The 18,924-nt window shown below is 36.6% G+C and overlaps 1 protein-coding gene across 1 annotated transcript in view; it reads right to left on the bottom strand.

Annotated features, from left to right (window-relative positions):
- The window catches only part of LOC106459152 (L-carnitine dehydrogenase-like), a 63,778-nt gene extending 46,721 nt beyond the window's left edge, over positions 1-17,057 (bottom strand). The window contains exons 1-2 of the mRNA XM_013918746.2: positions 16,963-17,057; positions 16,654-16,750 (exon numbers count right to left, since the gene is read on the bottom strand). The gene's annotated coding sequence lies outside the window, so the exon portion shown is untranslated. The remainder of the gene's footprint in view (positions 1-16,653; positions 16,751-16,962) is intronic.
- Positions 17,058-18,924: the final 1,867 nt, after the last annotated feature.

Genomic DNA, 18,924 nt, shown 5'->3' with positions numbered 1-18,924 from the left:
TGCATCATATTGTGTTAAATAAAGATTATATGGATTTGTGCATTTGTTTCCTATCTCTCTCTTTTTGCACAACAAATTTGGTTTGAGTTCAGAGAGAACCATGCTCTGTTGCTCAGTATCCTAGAGCCTTCAGTTAGCTAGCCCTAACTGACAACAAGCCAGAAAATACCACAGAGAAGAATGGAAGATAAAATTTTGTTAATTGCACAGTTGTTGTGGTATCACTGAGAGGGTGAATAGACAGACACTTGTTAACATTACAGTGAGTAGCCTTGAGTCATTTTCTACAGGAAAACAGGAGTAAGACCTGGGAGATAATGAATGCCAAGGAAGAGGACCTGCAACTATTGTGGGTAAAATTGGAAGGAGTCCTCTCCTAAACCTCAGAATTTTGCCATTGCTTCAAAGGTCCCCACCAACCATCACACTGCAAATACAAGCCTGGTGGGAGCATCCAGAAGGTTTAAGATAAACTCTCTCTCCCCCCATCAGTGGAACTGAGAAGATGGTGGATTGTCAAGGTGGCAGACAGGTTAGAGTGTCCAAGACTGTATGGAGTATTCTCTAAAGAAGCTCTAAATATATGCCAACCAGAGAGTCAACTTTCCCTCTGGACAATGTCACAGGGGAGAATGAGGAAGCGATGGTGGTGAATTAGCTCTATCAAGTGCCCAAGTGCAAACTGAATTCCCTTATCAGAGTAATAGCAGTTCTACAATATAAGTTAAAGGATTCTCCAGCAAAAAGACTAATGTGCACTTAACTGTGTGTGTAACTCCTCCACATGCAATAAGAGAATTATGTTCTCTATAATTGCAGAGAAAGGATTGAGTGATTGTTTTGAAATAGCAGGTGTTGTTTCATAGAGTTTACCTATGTTTGCTTTGCTGTAATGCTAATAGAAGTGAATCAACTTGTGTAAAGTGGTAAAGTTTTCCAGTGTTGCATGCTCATTCCAAACATCATGCATATTTACTGTTGACTTTTATATTGTGCCATAGTTGAATTGAAGGTGCAATGAAATACAAGGAAGTGAAACACCAAACATTAATTCTGGCATAAGGAGTTTTGGCCGAATTCATCTAAATTTAGCCAGGAATTATTCCCAAAAGCAGGCAAAATTTAGTTAAGCTTCACCTCTTACTTATGCCAACACATTATAAGACTGTAAGCAAGAAATCCAAGAAAATGTCCCATGTAGGTTACTGTTTAATATTAATTTTTATTCATGGAAAATTCCTACTTAAAGCAAAACTAAAAAATGAACCTGGTAACAGTTTCTACTTATAAAGGTTGGAATTCATTGTTTCATCAGTTGGGTACTCTCTCTGTTAATGACATTTTCAGCTTTAATAACTCACACACTTGAGGTAATCTGTTGAAAGCTATTAGTGTCTATGGCAATGTGTGGAAATGGAAACCTATGTACATGTCAGTATGTTTGAAGTTAAATTTATGTGAGGTTTTCCATACATAACTGAATTCTTACACGAAGTATTTCATTAGTTTTATCAATATAAAATGAATCAATAATTTATAACATAATCAGAGAGCAACCTGATGTTAAGACTTTGAGGATTGGAGTTAACTGTGCATGGTTACTGGCCTGTCACACATTACTTGAAGAAACAGTTTGTTATGGGAATTGACAGTATTGATCCTTTTTTCTGTATTCATTGGTGGGAATTGTAAGACTAGGGGATACAGAAATAAATGTTGACAAGGTAGAAGTCATCTTCAGCTAAGACAGCTTTATTTTACTAACAGGATGGATGACATTTGTGATGTTGCCTTCAGATGAGGTAAATGCAGTTTAAGGGAAGGCTTAATAAATATTTGAATGAAAAGGGCTGGCTTTGAGTTTTTTAATGTTTAATTTATTGGGTAGGACAGCCTAGATGGATCAAAATGTCCCTTGTTTCCTTTAATGTTATGTTATTAATGCACGTACAAGAATGTTTCACTATTTACTTTTAAGCATTCTACAGGTAATGGATTTTATAGAAAGAGATGAAAGTAACATACAGACTTATGCTACACTTGCAGGAAAATAAAGTTGGATCTGTGTCTTGCAAGTTTAGTTCATAACATTTCGGTCAAACTAAAATGTGAATGAACAAGGTAAAATTACTTGTAGAAAATAAACTACCCAAACAGTATCACTAAATATAACAAATATATACTTGATGTACCAATGCTTCTTTTGCTGTGTGAAATATTTTCAGATTAGGTAGATGGAAATATTTCTATAGAACACAGTTTTAAAATTTCTCAGTATACAGCCAGTTAGAATACAGAAAAATACAGAATGTATATATAATGCCTGAGGCATGAAATAACATCTTCATGCAAGGTGTAACTATTCCCTTGTAATGAATTTGTAGCTGAAGAAAGACACAGGAAAAAAGACATAGATGCTAAGGAATTTTCACAGTCAAAACAATGAGGTCAACATACAAGAGGTGTTCAATTTACATATGCAGGCTCTGTTGGCTCAACAGCCAGAAGGTAGTGGAAAAATGTGATGAGATTACAAGTTACCTGTGAACCACTATCACATCTGTAATGACCTTGGGGAACACAGTTGAGGTTTAGATCATGCTCTAGTCTTGAGCATGCCTCCATCAGTTGAGGTCCACAAGTAGTAAGGATCATGTTGTAAAAGCAGGTTAAACCTAAGCATGTGCAATCTTTACCATAGGTTAAATTTTTGATTTCACACTTGACATGATGGATTTTCAAGGATGAAGTATTTTTGTGACAAAGACATTACAGCTTTAATCAATGGGTTTGACCAAGTCTCTCATCAATTGGAGTTTTTTTTACCCTAAATTTTTAATTCCAGCATTCTATGTTTAATGTCAAGCTCTTAACCATTCTGGCCATCATAATTGTTTTTTACATGTCAGTTGGAGTTACTAGTATTTTCAGAGTTGCATAAGCCTACTCTGATCACTGCAGAAAAGGAACTAATGGCAAGTCTTTTTCTGTTTGATCTTTCAGTGTATTGGAGTTTTTAGCATTACCTACCACATCTGGGACTGGCCTTACTCTTATGTCATCAGAGCCTGTGAATAAAGACATATTATTGGATAATATCTGATATGAGGGCTCTGGAGGATGCTTCTGTGAGGTTAGTCATTTGGAATCCAGAGCATCAAAAAACACTACCCACCACTCATCATTATTGGTCTCAATAAATAAGGCCCATGTCACCAGTGTGCCAACCATTTAGCCCATGACGAAACCAGACCCCTTTGAAGAAAAAGAGCAGACCAAATCCATAGAATCCAAAATATTTAGGCTCAAGGATACAGTAATGAAGCATCAGGCAAAAAAGTACTAGATTTCTTGTGGAAAAAAAAATGCATGGAATGTGTGTTCACTTATTTTTAAGATTTTTCCACACTTGATCAGTTTCTCCAACTAATTCAGTTGCACAACTCACAGCATATGATTCTGGTCTCATCTCTTCAACATTTACATTTTGAAATTTGGAACCAAAATTTTATTATTCTTTATCACCATATGCAGCAGGACATCAAATCTATTTCAACAATGATCATTATTTTATTAGAAGTGAACAATAATCTAAAATAGCATTGTTCCTAGTAGGTTCTCTAACCAATTGTTGAAGAAAACCACCCTGAACAATTTCTAAAGACCAGTTTCCCTTATGATTTGATTCTAACAGGAAAACCTCCCATAATTACAATCTCATTAACATCTGAATTCTTTACCTCATTGTAGAGTTTCTCATTAACTTCATCAGTTTGACCTGGTGGTCTGTTACAAATTCTAACTAAAGGCTTTCCCCTTATAACCACTAACAGAAACTCAAATATATTCAAACTCATTTTTTTATCAGCATAGCTATCCTCAACTGAACATGTTGTACCTCACATTTTAGATATAAAGCCACTCCTCTCCAATTGTTAGTACCCTATCCCTATTTAACAATCTATAACCTTGTATTTCAAAGAAATTTATGTCATAAAAATTGTCTATCTTTAATCACATTTCAGTTATTCCCCTTATATCAAAATCTTCTGTTCTAACAAGTGTTCTAAAGTTATTCTTTTTTTTTCTAATAGTTCTAGCATTATTATAATAAGAATTCAGCCTACCATTAAAATTTGTTTATTACTTAGTTCCCACTCTATTTCTCTCGATATCTTGCTTTTTTCATTATTCTGAGCCTCTCCACTGTCTAATCTTAGTTTAAAGTTTTCTCTACATGTTATTTTTTCTGCATTTAGTTTATCCACTATAATTCTAGTTTAAAGTTGCTCTTACAGCTGAGTTACCCTTGAAAACAAGCCAGCCACTACCCTATTTAAATGTAAACGATCTATTCCAAAAGCTATCTATTTTCCACTGAATTGATTATACAAGTCCAACAAACCAACTTGGTCTTCTTTATATATTAACCTAAACCTAGCATTCATCCCTAATAACCTACTTATAATTTTATCCACACAGTTAAGTCTTTGCAGTATCCCCAACAGAATTAAATTATGGCCCTTTTCTTTAATTTTTATTAATACCTTATACTTAACAATTAGCTCCTACCCTTCTCTACAATATCAGCCCCTATGTGCATTACAATGACTGCTTCACTGCTAGTACTCTTTACCATATTAGTTGCTCTGTCAGTTATATCTATTACTTCTACCCTTGGATATTATAACCTAATTCTTTTCTCCTTATTTACTCCACAGACTATCCTATCCATGTGCTGTACTACAGAATCACCTGTAACAATAACCCCTTCATATTTTTCATTTCTATTCCTATCTATCCCTTTTGTAATCCTTCCCTCTTCATGTTAATCATCTGCACATATCCATTGTATTCTTCTCATGCAAAAGCTTAATTTCCTCTTTAAATCCTGCTACAATTTCCCACAGCTTAGCTTTCTCTTTATCCATGGCCATCCTATATTTAAAACAGTCTTCAGTTTTTCCTCAAAACTACAAATTCTATATACAAGTTGTCAGCCTCAAATTCCCAAATAAAACCCACTCCTTGCATCTTGGCAATGTTTATAAAAGAAAACAAAACAAAAAAAGAGACCAAGAAATCTAACATTTTCTTAAATTGAAAAAGTATTTCCAATAATACTTACCTCCTCTCACACTACAGCTATTACTCAACTACTAGGTTTTCCTTCTTTTGCCCATCTAAGCACTGGTCTGATTTTTTCTCACTTGCTCTAGTCTTTTATTCCCCATTTGATTGCCCTTGGCAAAATATGTCTTGTGACACTCTCCACCTAGGTCAATGCTCTCTCTATCTTGGTACTGTAAATAAGAACCTCATTCAGGTAATATTAATACTTTTTTGAGACTGACATTTAAGAAAATGTTAACCTCCAAATTGTACTTAACTCCTCTCATACTACAGCTAGAATCCCACATTCAGAAGATGGAGGGGCTGGTGAGAGCATTATCCATACAGAATGCATTTGCATAGATCGTGGACGTGCCAATAGAAGATTAGCACCCTAGTGGAGGAATTGCACTCTATCCAGAAAAGGTATGCTCTTCACTCAGAACCTAAATGATACACTGTGGGTGGAATTTGACATAATCCATCATTACTATTGGCCAAGCCCCAACAAGGTAGATGAGGTTCCACTGCTCAGGGTTGGAATTATAGGGCTATTGTCAAATCTCAAATTGGTTGCTAGGGCATTTGGACCACAATACATATACTTATGAGTGGATCCTAGACTGTAGCTATAGAGTGATGCATCCCAAACAAGATAAGCAACACAGAAGTGAAGAAACCCTCTCCTCAACCTGAAGAAGTCCAAAAGTAACACTCCAAACTTGGAATGATGGAATCCTGTATGCCATACTGAACCTGATGAAACAGAACACATCTGGTTTGGAATTATGAACACTGATCCCCACTCTCCAACCATGTGGGCAAGTTAAATTCCACTTGTCTCCAGAATTATGGGGAGAATGTAGAACAAGCTGTGCTCAAACAAGGACTCAGGATGGGACCAATCCTTGTTCGAAATTAAGAGGAGACAATGGACCTTCTTCCATGAACAATGTACTAAACCAATACTGATCAAAAAAGAAGAGCCATTCTCAACCCAACTGGATAGCTGAGAGTCAATTCTGAAACAGTATTACGAGTAGGCTCCTACATAGGCTGGTATCTCTCCTACCAACACCTAGGGGGAAAAACCATCTAGAGTCCTGGGTAGGAGGGCCCCCAACTTTGCCCTCTTCTCCAAGAGTGGAGGAAATTCACTCCAACACTCTGGATGAATAACCTCTGTCCAACACCAAAGTGACTGGAAACTGAGTGTGATAAGGACTCCCTAGCTCCACTAGTAGAATATGGGGAGAGTAATGCACAATGGGAAGTCCTGAGAAATAATGCTCTGAAAACAATGCAATAGGTGAACCAAGTTCCTTAAATTCTTTAAACACAAACTGAAACCCAATTTATTCCATCTAATGATTGGCGGGATCCCCTTATGCTTTACTCGTGATAGTTCATGAGTGGCAGTCCGGCATACTACAGTAATACCACCCGGTCAGCTTCTAGGTGGACTTATGAAACACCTCATTTCTACAGAGCTTGTTGAAACCTAGATAAATTATATTGTTTTAATGGTTGCTGGTGCAGAATTGGTTTGATAAAAGCACACCTGCCTGGGCAACACTCACCACAGAATGGGATTCTGTGAAAAAGAGGTAAGGGACTCTAGAAAGTAAAAAAAAGAGACAATATTAGTAATGAAGATACTTGCACCTCCTTATAATCTAGCGGATGAGGTTAAGCTAGCTACACGGGGTAGTTGAAAACCATCAAAGGAAGATACTGCCAGATCGTGCCAATAATGTGAGATTAAAGTATTGGGGAGGTCCACATACCAGTCCTCCAGTGGGCAATTCAACCAGGCCACTAAGGATATAGAAATGTGATGAATCTGATGAGACATGACTCACGAAAATCCTCTCACCTTCAGAGAGAGCCCAGAATAAGTGATATGGATCAATTTTCACACACACCTCTACAATGTAACTGGGGATAAAACCCCAGAAACTGAAGGATCTCAATGAATAAAAAAGTCATTGTCTAGCACTTCTAAAGGTGTTAGTGTAGGCAGCATAGCACTTCAGGGCCCTAACTGTTTGAATGAGTGGCAAATGCATCGATCATCAGTGTCCCAAACCAAGAGCAAATCTAATGGAAAACCTTATGATGCAGCAACCATGCTAACAGGAAAATTTGGTTAGTTTGACACAATTGATCTACCACCAAATTCATCACCCCTGGAATATGGCAAGCTAGTAGGATATGCTAGGAGTGGGTCCACTAAAGAAGATCCAGGGTTTGAAACTGAGTTCCCCTTGACAGGAAATGTAAGACACTGCTGTGGAATTGTCAAAGTGAAGCATGACAATTTTCCCCTCAATAAGTCCAGACCTTGAGACATAACCCTTTGAACAGCAAGAAGCTTGAAAACAATAATGTGTAGGGAAGCCTCATTGTTTGTCCATAGGCCTTGGAATTCCTACCTTTTGAGATATGCATCCCATCCCTGAATGGAGGCATCCGTGAAGAGATGAATCTCTGGACAAGGTGATGACAGAGAAACAGCTATTGTAGTATTGTTCCACCACTTTAGATCGAAGATGTTGATCCTGAATAAGGAGATAGTGGAATCCAGTGGATTTACCATTCATGATCCACTGGTCACAGAGAGACCACTGAAGGGATCTAATGTGCACTCATCACAAGGAATGAGGGATTCAGGTGATGAGCAGATCCCCCAAAGAGAAAGAACCATCTGTGCAGTAAGAGGAGGAAACATGATACGAGTCAGACTGCTTGTTCCATAATATGAAGCCGGATGGGAGTCAGCTGAGCTTAACTGAGATAAGTGTTGAAAAAGACACCCAGATTGATGATATATTGCATTGGAATGCAATATCAGATGTTGGTATAACTAAGTATTTACCCTCAGACTCTTCCACCATCAAGGAAGATGCAGACTCGAAGAAAAGGAGCCAGAGACAGATGATCCAAATTGGCCTCAGGAGAAGCCAACAGAATAAAGGAAAGCACTGGAAAAAAAAGTGAATCTAAATTCTCGCTCCAGAATTCTCAGGATATCTTCATCTCACTACAAATAAGGTCATGGACAGCCTCAATTGAGAGTGAACACACCCCTCCTGACTCTTAAGTGATGCTAGATATCATAGGTGGGATAGGAGAGACCTGATTTGCCTCTGTGCTGGAAACTTTAATCCTGGAATTCATTCCATATATTGGGTTGCCAAAAAAAAACTTTTGTTATGAAAATTAATTAGGTAACACATAAAATGCTCAAAGTATCTCCAATGGTCAAAGTACAGAGAAACCTGTTAGCAAACACTTTATCGAGTGATAATATTATCTGAATGAAAAGTTTATATACAGTACCAAGATAGAGGGCACATTCATGTAAGTAGAAAGTGTCACATGACAGATTTCAACAAGGGAAATAAAAGACTGGAGTGAGAAAAAATCAAACCAATGCTTAAATGAGCAAAAGAAGTATGTTTTGGAAGCTATTTTTAAAGGTTAAAAGGAGAAATTTTGAAAATCTCTCAGGCAACACCATGAAAGAGAGTGCCATAAATTCTGCATATTCAGTGAAATTATTAAAAGTAAAGCTCAAGCAAAATATATAGGTATTAGATACAAGTCCATGTTCAAATATGGCACTTTAGTTAATGGTACAGGATACAGTTGCCACCTGATTAGCAATAAAACAAGGAACATTTTGTTACCATTTGAAAATTTTCACCATTTTTTTACTCTTTTAGGAACATCCTATCATGAACTAAAACCATTTGTCTTTAAAAATTAACAAAGTTAACATTTTCATACACTGGAAATGTATTTCTGATAGATACTTACCTCCACTTCCTACTATATGTGCAATTTTTGCTTGTCACTGACCTTGATACTCCCACCTACTTCCATGTGTTTTGATGTGGTACATTTGCACTGTAGCATGCAAATGAATATGAGACAACCCTCTACTAATAAGAGTGTGACATACTCTCCCAGAGCAGCTAACTCCACCTATGCTGTAGAACTCAATCTTCACTTCTAGACTTGGAATCAAAGAAGCACTGGAAGTGAGGAGGAATGAAAGTGTGTGTGTATGTGTGTGTGTGTGTGAATGGAGGTAAGTATCTACAGAAACACATTTTCAGTGTAGTAAAATGTTAACTTCTAATATGATATCTTACCTCCTCTCACATAATAGCTAGAAGCCCACATAGCAAAGGTGGAAGGACTAGTGCAAAATTACCTAGAAGAGCACCCATCAGAGAGTATATGAAGAGAACCCAAGGAGTGCGACACCTCGATAAAGATGAAACTTTATATTCTATATATTTAGTATATCTAAATAGGTATACTCTTCACCCTTGATGAATGATTGTGTCACTAAATGGTCAGAAAGAGGCACATCTGATAACACCCAGATGGGCTATTGGTGTAGAATGGCTAAGGTACATTGAATCATGATCGGTGGGTCAATGGAAGTCCAAAACCAGCAGCACCAAGAAGGGATCATTCAGACCACAGTAGGAGGGTCCCTACCATCTTCACCTCAGGCCCAGGAACCAGAAGGGAAAGAAGCCTTCCATTCCAAAAATCCAAGCAGGCACATGTGTGCATACCTAGTACACAACCCAAAATAGTCCCCCGGGAACTCTACGTCCAGGCGAAGGTAGGAAAGTAGAATGCAATGTGGAGCATCAACTCCAGTACAAAATCCAGCAGCATTGGGAATGTATTGTCCAGCCCATGGTAGGAGAAGAGTCCCAGCCCAACCACATTGTGAGAACTTATGTTGGACAGTCCAGCTTCATCCAACACCAGCACATCCAGAAACTGATATCCAGGCTGCAGTAGGAAGGAGGGTTCCCAGCCAGAGAGATGAACTGCATATGGTGATTTTCTCCAGTCTAAAACCAATTAGCATCTGGTCTATGGTAGGAAGAGAGTACACACCACCTCCATTGGCAGAACACCATTGCCCTACTCTCAACTGAGGGGGAAAGAGTCCCACATAGAAGGAAGCCTCCATGGTCCACCACCACAGTGGCTAAATGCTGGTAAGTGGCAAGGACTCTTATACTACACTGGAAGAGGAGGGAAAGAGCATTGAACACCAGAGAAAGTGCAAGGGGTGACCATGGAACTCTATACTAAAAAGCATAATTATGATGCAATAGACCACGAGGATGAATCTACAAGCAGTATCATGGAACACCTCTTCTAAACAATGAGTGTTATAAACTTTAAAGGCCATACAGTGTGGATTTAAGAATTAGTATACCTGGACAGTCACCACTTGCCACAGCATGTGATCTAATATGGAAAATTTCATGTTCCTGCAAGGGAAGTATAGAAATATAAAACATTTACCCACTCACAGTTGAACTGATGTGTGGAGTATGGCAACAGGCAGTGTATGATATCCAGATGATAAGGATATGTGCTCCACATGCCAGCCTGGATGATGTCTTCCAAAGGGCAATGGATTTGAAGAGCCAAGTGCTATATTTGATGAGATGATGCCTGGAAAAAAATGTTGGGAATCAGGAAGAATAAGCCAATCTGATAAGATGGCAAATCCAACCTGTGAGGGTGGTAGAGAAAATATCTCTAGGAGAGGATGGGTTCCAATAGATAAATAAACAGAAATGGGAGGCACAGAAAGAAGCTGTGCAGCAATATAACACCTGAGAACATACACAGTCAACAGAATTCTATCCAGAGTTGAATGGGATTACAATTGAGAAACAGAAGGTATGGAAAGTGTTGGAAAAGACACAATGCCTTCACGAGCCACTGATGTACTGGGAAGAACTATGATTTGGATACAGGAGAACATAGGTATGGTGATAATGAACACACAATACATCAAGGACAAATATGTCAGACCAAAGACAACCATAGGTAAAAAAAGAGCAGGAAATAGGCCTTGAGTGAGAAATGGTATAGGGAACAATTAGCCAAGGTTTCAAAATGGACTGGATAAGGGCTTGGATAATAACATTAAGATACCATGCAGAAAGAAGCATAGGATGAAGAGGACAAAGAATCTGGAAGAAACGGAACGAAATAGAAATGGTCAAACAGAAAAACTCTCTGCGGGAACATGAAAAATTTGAATGTATTTGACAAGCTTGCACAATAATCAGAAATGGTAGACATTGAAGCATCATTGTGAAACAGTCAAGTAAAAAATTTGAAGACACGAAGAATACTTGGACAGGTAGGGAGGTCAATGGTAAAAAGCATGACATTTTCTCTGATACACCATTAGGGAGGAAAGATGTACTAACTAGATGAGGATGGAAGATTTTTATGCAGACAGTCTATACTGCATAGCAAAGAACTGGACAAAAGTCATACATGAAGCTGGAGTGTGGCAACTGCAGGATGATACACCAGTGACTGAGGTTGATGGAGGAGATATTGGGAAAGAGGGAAAGGTAATGAAGGTGCCAACTGAAGGAGGGTAAGGACTGGAAGCCAAGATTTGCCTGGCCAGAAAGGTGCAATGATAAGGATACAACATGGAGTGAAGTAGATAAAGAATAAAACATGGGAAGGAAGGCATATAGGAAGATAAGCATACAGGTAAAGTAGGATTAATCCAAACTGAAGGTGTCCACTTCCAAAGCCAATTGATGTGGCACCATTGACTGAAAAGGGAGATTCTGGAAATGATAATGGGTGGCAAATGCTTCTAGAAGAGGAGTACCCACTAATTGTATAACCACCAGAACTTATTGGAAGGATTTTGTTGAGATGAGATAATTAATCAGCAAAAAGAATCAAAGCAACCGGAACATGACACATCAAAATGCATGTATGGTGTGAATGGGTCCAGAACAGGAGTATCAACATCCTCAAAACAGAATGAACATGAACTGGTGTCTCCTTGTCAATTGCAACAAGAGACAACCATTGGAATGGATCATGACTACCTTGCTTCATATTAAAGGCAGGAAATGAAACGAAGCTTGACAGACAGCATTCAGCTCCAGAATATATATCTGCATAGCCATCTTCACCAAAAAACAATAACCCATGATTTCATGAAATCCATAAATGCTCCCAAACCCAAAAGAGAAAGATATGGAAAAAGATGCAATATGGGCTATGGAGGTGCAAGAGGAACACCAGGCATGTTGTTGTCTCTGTAGAGCCAGAAAGCAAAATTGGCCAGAAGAGAAGTAGGAAGAAGGATGACTGAACCATGAGCTTCTTCGATCATAAATGATTAGGGGAATGCTGGGTCTGAATGGGGAAGAGGTGAAAAATATTCCCAAGTGGACAAATTATTGGGTTTGGATAAGAAGAAAGGCTACCCCCACTGAATGAGCCATCTCACATGAGATTCTTTTTGAAGAAGCAACTGAATGTGTTTGTGAGCAGCATATTTGGGCTGGAGCTAACATCATTTAAGGATGGGAGCACAAACCTTCTTTATGATGTAGTTGAGCAAAAGCTACCACTACCCAACAGAAAACATAGGATGGAAATGCCATACCAAATGTTGAGGAAATAAGGATGTGAAAGTAAGCATCCATGACATCAATACTCGTCGTTCAAAAACTAGGAGTAAATGCACACCTGTGCATGTAGAAGGACTCTGTGAAAATGAGGAAGATTGATGAAAATGGTTAAGACATGACAGATCTATAACTTGACACCAGGCCCTAGTCTTCTTAGGAAATACCAACAACTTGGATCACAATCCTGGATAGAGTCTGAACCACTTCTGAGAAAGTATGGCCAGAAAGAGGATTCCAAGGAAGTGGGAAGGAGAAAGCAATTGAGGATAAAGGGGAAATATGAAGGAATTAAAGGGATAAATCTTATGCTAACACCCAAAGCATCCAAGGATCCGAGGTGAAATTCTAATATAGGTGCAAAAACCTGGTCATATGTACTCCTTCTGTGACTGAACTCATGGGGTAAACCCCAGTATCATTGGCAATGTGGGATTCAGCAATAAACCAGAAACTCAGGCAGAAAAGGTGGGGCATTAGCAAACAGCCTCCCCCTTGCTTTCAATTATTTGGACACTCATTAAAAATTGACAACTGTAAAAATAGTGCCATCAGTAAGTCTGGTAAGTAGGAAATGGATAACTGCCCTTGAGTTAACCATGCATTCCTACCAAAGAGATCCCAACAACTGAGGAATATGTGTGTGAAGGAAAAAAGGAAAAAAATATAGTAGGAAAGTAAAGGAATAATATGAAACAGAGCATAAATATCTGTGGCACTACATCCAAGAAGGCTAAGGACAGCTGAGGAGCATCTACAGTCATAAACTGGGATTGTTCTTTCCAGAAAGGAGGCAGAAAAAGTGCTATTTAAATCATTTTTAAATAGCTCAAATTCACCAGATAAAAAACTTTTAGGTTTGGGCTTGGGAGACAGCCAGCTAAAGGATGGACTCTTAAAATTCCATTGAAAAACCAAGACCTCCACATCAAAAGCAAAAGGGCCTGAAGCCTGAGATACAGTAGGTTTAATTGCTGTAGTAATATAAAATGCAGAATGCGTGTCAACTGGAATGATGTATAAATTAATAAATATTTCAAAACTGTAAAATATAAAGTGAAAAACAACAAGTAACAGAATCAGCATGTGCTGATATACCAAAATAAAGGTATCAGAAGTTTGAGGGGATGAGGCACTGCACTGTGCATGTAGAGGGCAATAAGAATAGAGAAAAGCTATTATACGAGTTGAGGTAAGATATTGTATTGGAATCACCTTTTAACTCCTTATTCCAATTCACTAATATATATATATATATATAGTTGGGCAGTTAGTCATATTTGCTAATCAACTAATAAATGACCTCATTAATCAATTACATTTGATTAATAAAATAGTAAAGTATTCCTCAAACCATAGTCGTACAAGCAGAATAAAAACAAAATTTTGGTGGCAAGTGCTGCCAGCTGGTTGCTTTCTTTTAAGTCAGCAGTTTAGGAAAAAGAAAATGTTAGTGGGTGCTGTCAGACAGACTAGAGAACAGTTCAAAAAATTGCTAACAATGGTAAATATCCTTAGTAGTATTACCATTACTAACAAAAACAGGGAAAGCAAGTTTGCTGGGAATGGGAATTGAGCCAAGACCTTTGAGTCATGAACTCCTTTTCCACAAATCACCAAAGCTGAATAAACTTAAGGTTAAACTAGATGGTTCACAGATAGCCCATTATATAGATTTGTACTTAAATACTAAGGATAATTGGAATAATCAAAAATAGTAATGATCAGAAACTCTAATTTTGGTTAGTATATTATTTTTATGACAACTGTTTAATTAATTGTTAGGATAATCAAAAATAATAGTAATTGGAAACACTAATTTTAATTGTTTGATTAGTTTATGTTGACCTTAATCAAAGTAATCACTACTCATATGTAATTGATTAAACTGCCCAGCTCTACTAATGATAGATCTTGTCTCACAGCCTCAAAATTGGTTTTCTGAAAATCAGGAATCAAATTTATTTTTTCTTGATCTCAACACAAAAATGTCAAACCTAATTATGCAATAATCACTTATCTCAGTGTTCCCCACTTAACTCTTGTAACTATTTCCTCAATAGTGGTTAACAATAAACCCCAAATATTATCCATTGGGTTGGTTCCCTAACCATTTAGTATAGAAAGCCATCATGAATCACTTAAGATATCTCTCTCCCTCCCTATTTGATTCTATACAAAAATCAGTATATCTTAAATTAAGTCTCCCATAATTAGTGCATCAGTATCATTGTTTTAAGTAACAACCTTAACCTTATTATATGATTTCTGTTTGGCATATCTTGTCTGATCTGATAATGTATAACAATTGCCATCTAAAAACATCCTATATCTGAGAACCTCTTAACTAAAATTATCTATGTCTTCAGTCCCAACAGAGCACAGTTCATCTCTTATACAGCGAGCCACTACACCCCTTTTAAAGTCTACTACTAAATAAATTCTAACTTGGACTTTCAAAATAATTCTTATCAATATTATCCATATCTAACCATGTTTTGAAATTCAAATTGCATTGTGTCTTCCATTTTAACTTGAGTCTCTATGCCATCTATTTTATTCCTAATACTCCTAACAGTAGCAAGTAATTTGAATTCAATTATGTTTATCATTCAAACTGATAGACTCTTATAAAACTATTATTTAACTTGTGAAGCTCTAAATTTTGCTTGCAATCTCCTTGTTGCTCTAGCTACCCTATTACTTAAAATACTTTATGTATTTACAATTTCCCAAACTCCTTCACCACTATACAAACCTAAACTATCTTTAATGAAATTTTTCAGAGTTTCTCGAAACATTCTGCTACCTAGTCTACTTAGTGTGAGCCCATTTCTGGCAAACACTTGATCTTTACCTAGAAAACTGTCCTGTAAGTTTAATCAGCTTAACTGTTACCCCAACAATTACCCTTGATAATTTTTCACTTAAGCCCTGGACCATGTCAAAAATAATTCATTTCTGAATCTAGACCAGTGGAGTACTCCCAAAAGAACATACATCTATTTTTAACCCTAAACCTCTGAAGATCTTTATACTATTTTAGCAATGTGTAACACTCTAACCAAAATGCCATTACAACACAAGTTAAACAAAAACAACTTATTAAATATAACAACAGAAATCCAATGAAAAACTTTCAAATAACTAGAATACAAATGTTATCATTCACAACAACAAAAATCAGTAAATCCATGCTTAGCCAAGACTAGATACAAACATAAATATGCAATACAACATAAATCTTAATGTTACTAATTTCAAAAAATATGATAGTACCAACTAGAAAAGAAAAAACCTATTCGACAAAAAATAACACAATGTTCCAAAATTAAACCACTTCTCAATATCAAGAACAATGTTGATTAATAATTAGCAATAATTCCTTCTTGCAATCTTGTAAACTAACTCATTTTCAAGAACAAGGAAGGTTTTTTATTTAGTGATTAGACCATGAGGTTATACCTTAAAATCTTTCACAACATTAATATCTATGCATCATCAGTAGGGATGTTTATGCCAGTTCCACAATACATACACGCATATTTACAATCAACATGCTCTAGATAGAAGGTGAGTTAGTGCTTTAATACAAATAAAAATTCATAGTTGAACTAAATGACAGAAGGAATAATAAATGAATGGTTAACAAAACCATAAAATAAAAGTACAGTTTGCTATTTCACAAGGTCTTCTGATTGATGACTTACATCATTTGCACTACAATTATAAAAGAGAATGTTCCTTGATACCACTACTATAACTGTTAGTACTGTTCTGTGCTTTAGCACCTGTGAAGCAAGTTCTTGATCTAGTCTTTATCAGTATATATATATAATAAGAAAGTACCCCACTGTGCAAAATTAGTAATCATCTAGTTCCTAACTGCAAGTAGCTAAAGGTTCTAACTTCTAAAGTTCTATTGCCTTTGCAGACTGGCATCTGAATTCTAACGGAACCTGTCTCCACAGTTTTTAATTTTACTGCTGTATACCCTCATAAACCAGCACTCTCATTGTTAATACCAAACCTTTACCTTAACTCTATCAAAATCCTGCCTTGCTTCCTCAGTCTCTTCCAAGTTCTAGTAATCTTCTGTTTCTTCTCTTGTATTTTGAAAGTGTAGTACTAATCTGAAAAACGGAAGTTGGCGCTGTAGACGTTAGCTCAACACAGCTGAGTGTGACTCAAGCAAGTATGACGCTAGTGAGTAGAATAACCGTTCAATAAGGTAATAACTAACTTCTAGTTCTACCACTGGTATTGGTTGTGATTTTTGCATTGCAAAACAGACTGCACTAAAAATATAACATCACAATTAATTTCACAAATTTGTTTGCCTTACCTTAATAACAAAATTTTACTTTCAGTAGATGTATATTGTTAAACAGTAGTATTTCACAATATCATAACTAATACTACAACGTAAATATCAGACCTAAGAAAAAAATTAACTACCTGTCGCCCTCTACTAGAGATTTTGATTATTTTCTAAAAGTTATATCTTATTATAATAGAGCTTGCGATGTATACGCCCAAAACTCGGATCTCGGAAAATACCGCACCAATCATAACTGGGTAATATTTTTATAACTAGGCAGTTTGTTTGTTTATTTAAAATTAAGCACAAAGCTACACAATGGGCTATCTGTGCTCTGCCCACGACGGGTATCGGAACCCGGTTTCTAACGTTGTAAATCCGCAGACATACCGATGTGCCTTTGGGGGGGGGGGGCAAACTAGGCGGTATTTTTTATCAGAGCAATAAATAGAACAATTGAAATTTCCACAAAAGTGATATGTTTCAGATTTAACCAATAAAAATTACAAACAAAAAGGAGTAAGTTTCAGATTTAGCCAATGAAAATTACAAAAAATTAATAAGTTTCAAATATAAAACGGCCAAAAAACAAACTTAAAAAAAAAGTATTTGTTTTTCTTTAGTGAAATTCTCATGAGTGTTGCAACAGAAGATCAAGGCAACAAAAAAATACTTCAATAAAATCTACTTTGTGATTATAGCTCATTTTTAAACTAAAATGTTAATAAAATATTATTTTTTTCATGAATGGTGAACATTATTGATTGTCAAGTATCAGCACATTGTTGTAGAACTGTCAGACAATTCCAGAAAATACCGCAGACCTTTGTTTGGGCCATAGGTCCAATAGCCTTCCTCCGGAACTATCAGTTATACCTGCCCTGAGGGTGGGTAATATTTCTGCTATTTACTTATAACTACGTATGAAAATATCGACTAATATAATTAACCGTTATTAACATTTATATGAATCTGTAATTTAGCATGCAATAAGAAATTCTAGTATAAGCAAAAGTAGTGAAAACATTTTTGTAAATGTGTTTGAAGCAGATCACTTTCACAGATACAAATAAATTATAAATTTAGTAAACGAAAATTTACCACAAAGTAAATCTATATATATAAACGTCAATATGTGTATGTGTATGAATCTGTTCCTTATACGTTTCGACATTTCTTGACACAAACTAGACACAGTCATACAGGATGACATGATGGAGGTCATGTGGGAAGGGATTGGACAGCCCCCCCCCCCCATCTAATTTCATATCCGGAGGCTGCAGTGTAAAACTATGTTATTGCATTGAGTACTTTTCCTCATTTTTGACCAATCACCAAACTTGACACAATCATTCAAAATGATATGAGGAAGGTCATGAGTGGGGAGAGTACTGGTGAATCAATTTCGTTTTTCGTGAACATTCTTGTATGTTCTTGCGACGAGATTAAGAAATGTTATAGAAGATTCTGAAATAAAACATTCTTAAAGGTTTTGGAACGTTTTATATCATGAGGATAATGTATATAAAGAAAGGTTTCTTTACTCAAAATATCATTTGCTCAAATTAACTCAAGGAACAACGTAGTGAACAAAAATAGTGAATATACTTTAGATAGTGAATATAGTTAATGCTTACAATGAACCTCTTCTGGTAGAAAATCAAGAAAGAGCATGCAAAAAGATAATTCAAAAGGTTGAGAATAGCCAAGGTGGAATAGTATTTTTAAATGCCCAAGGAGGTACTGTTACTGGCAAAAGTCTATCAACAAACAAAGATTTTGCTGGCCATTGCAGCATCTGGCATAGCTGCCACTTTACTTGCAGGTGGCTGGACAGCTCATTCTGCCCTATAGCTACCTTTGAACTTAGCCAGAACAGAAAATCCAGTCTGCAACATTACAAAAGGAATAGAACAAGCAAAATCGAGCTGGTGTATTTAAGTGTTTTACACTCACAAAAAAGAAACCTATCATTCTATAGGTATT

This window comes from Limulus polyphemus, unplaced genomic scaffold (genome assembly GCF_000517525.1).
Source record: "Limulus polyphemus unplaced genomic scaffold, Limulus_polyphemus-2.1.2 Scaffold568, whole genome shotgun sequence".
Classification (NCBI taxonomy): Eukaryota; Metazoa; Arthropoda; class Merostomata; order Xiphosura; family Limulidae; genus Limulus; species Limulus polyphemus.
This window is presented reverse-complemented; position numbering and strand designations above follow the sequence as displayed.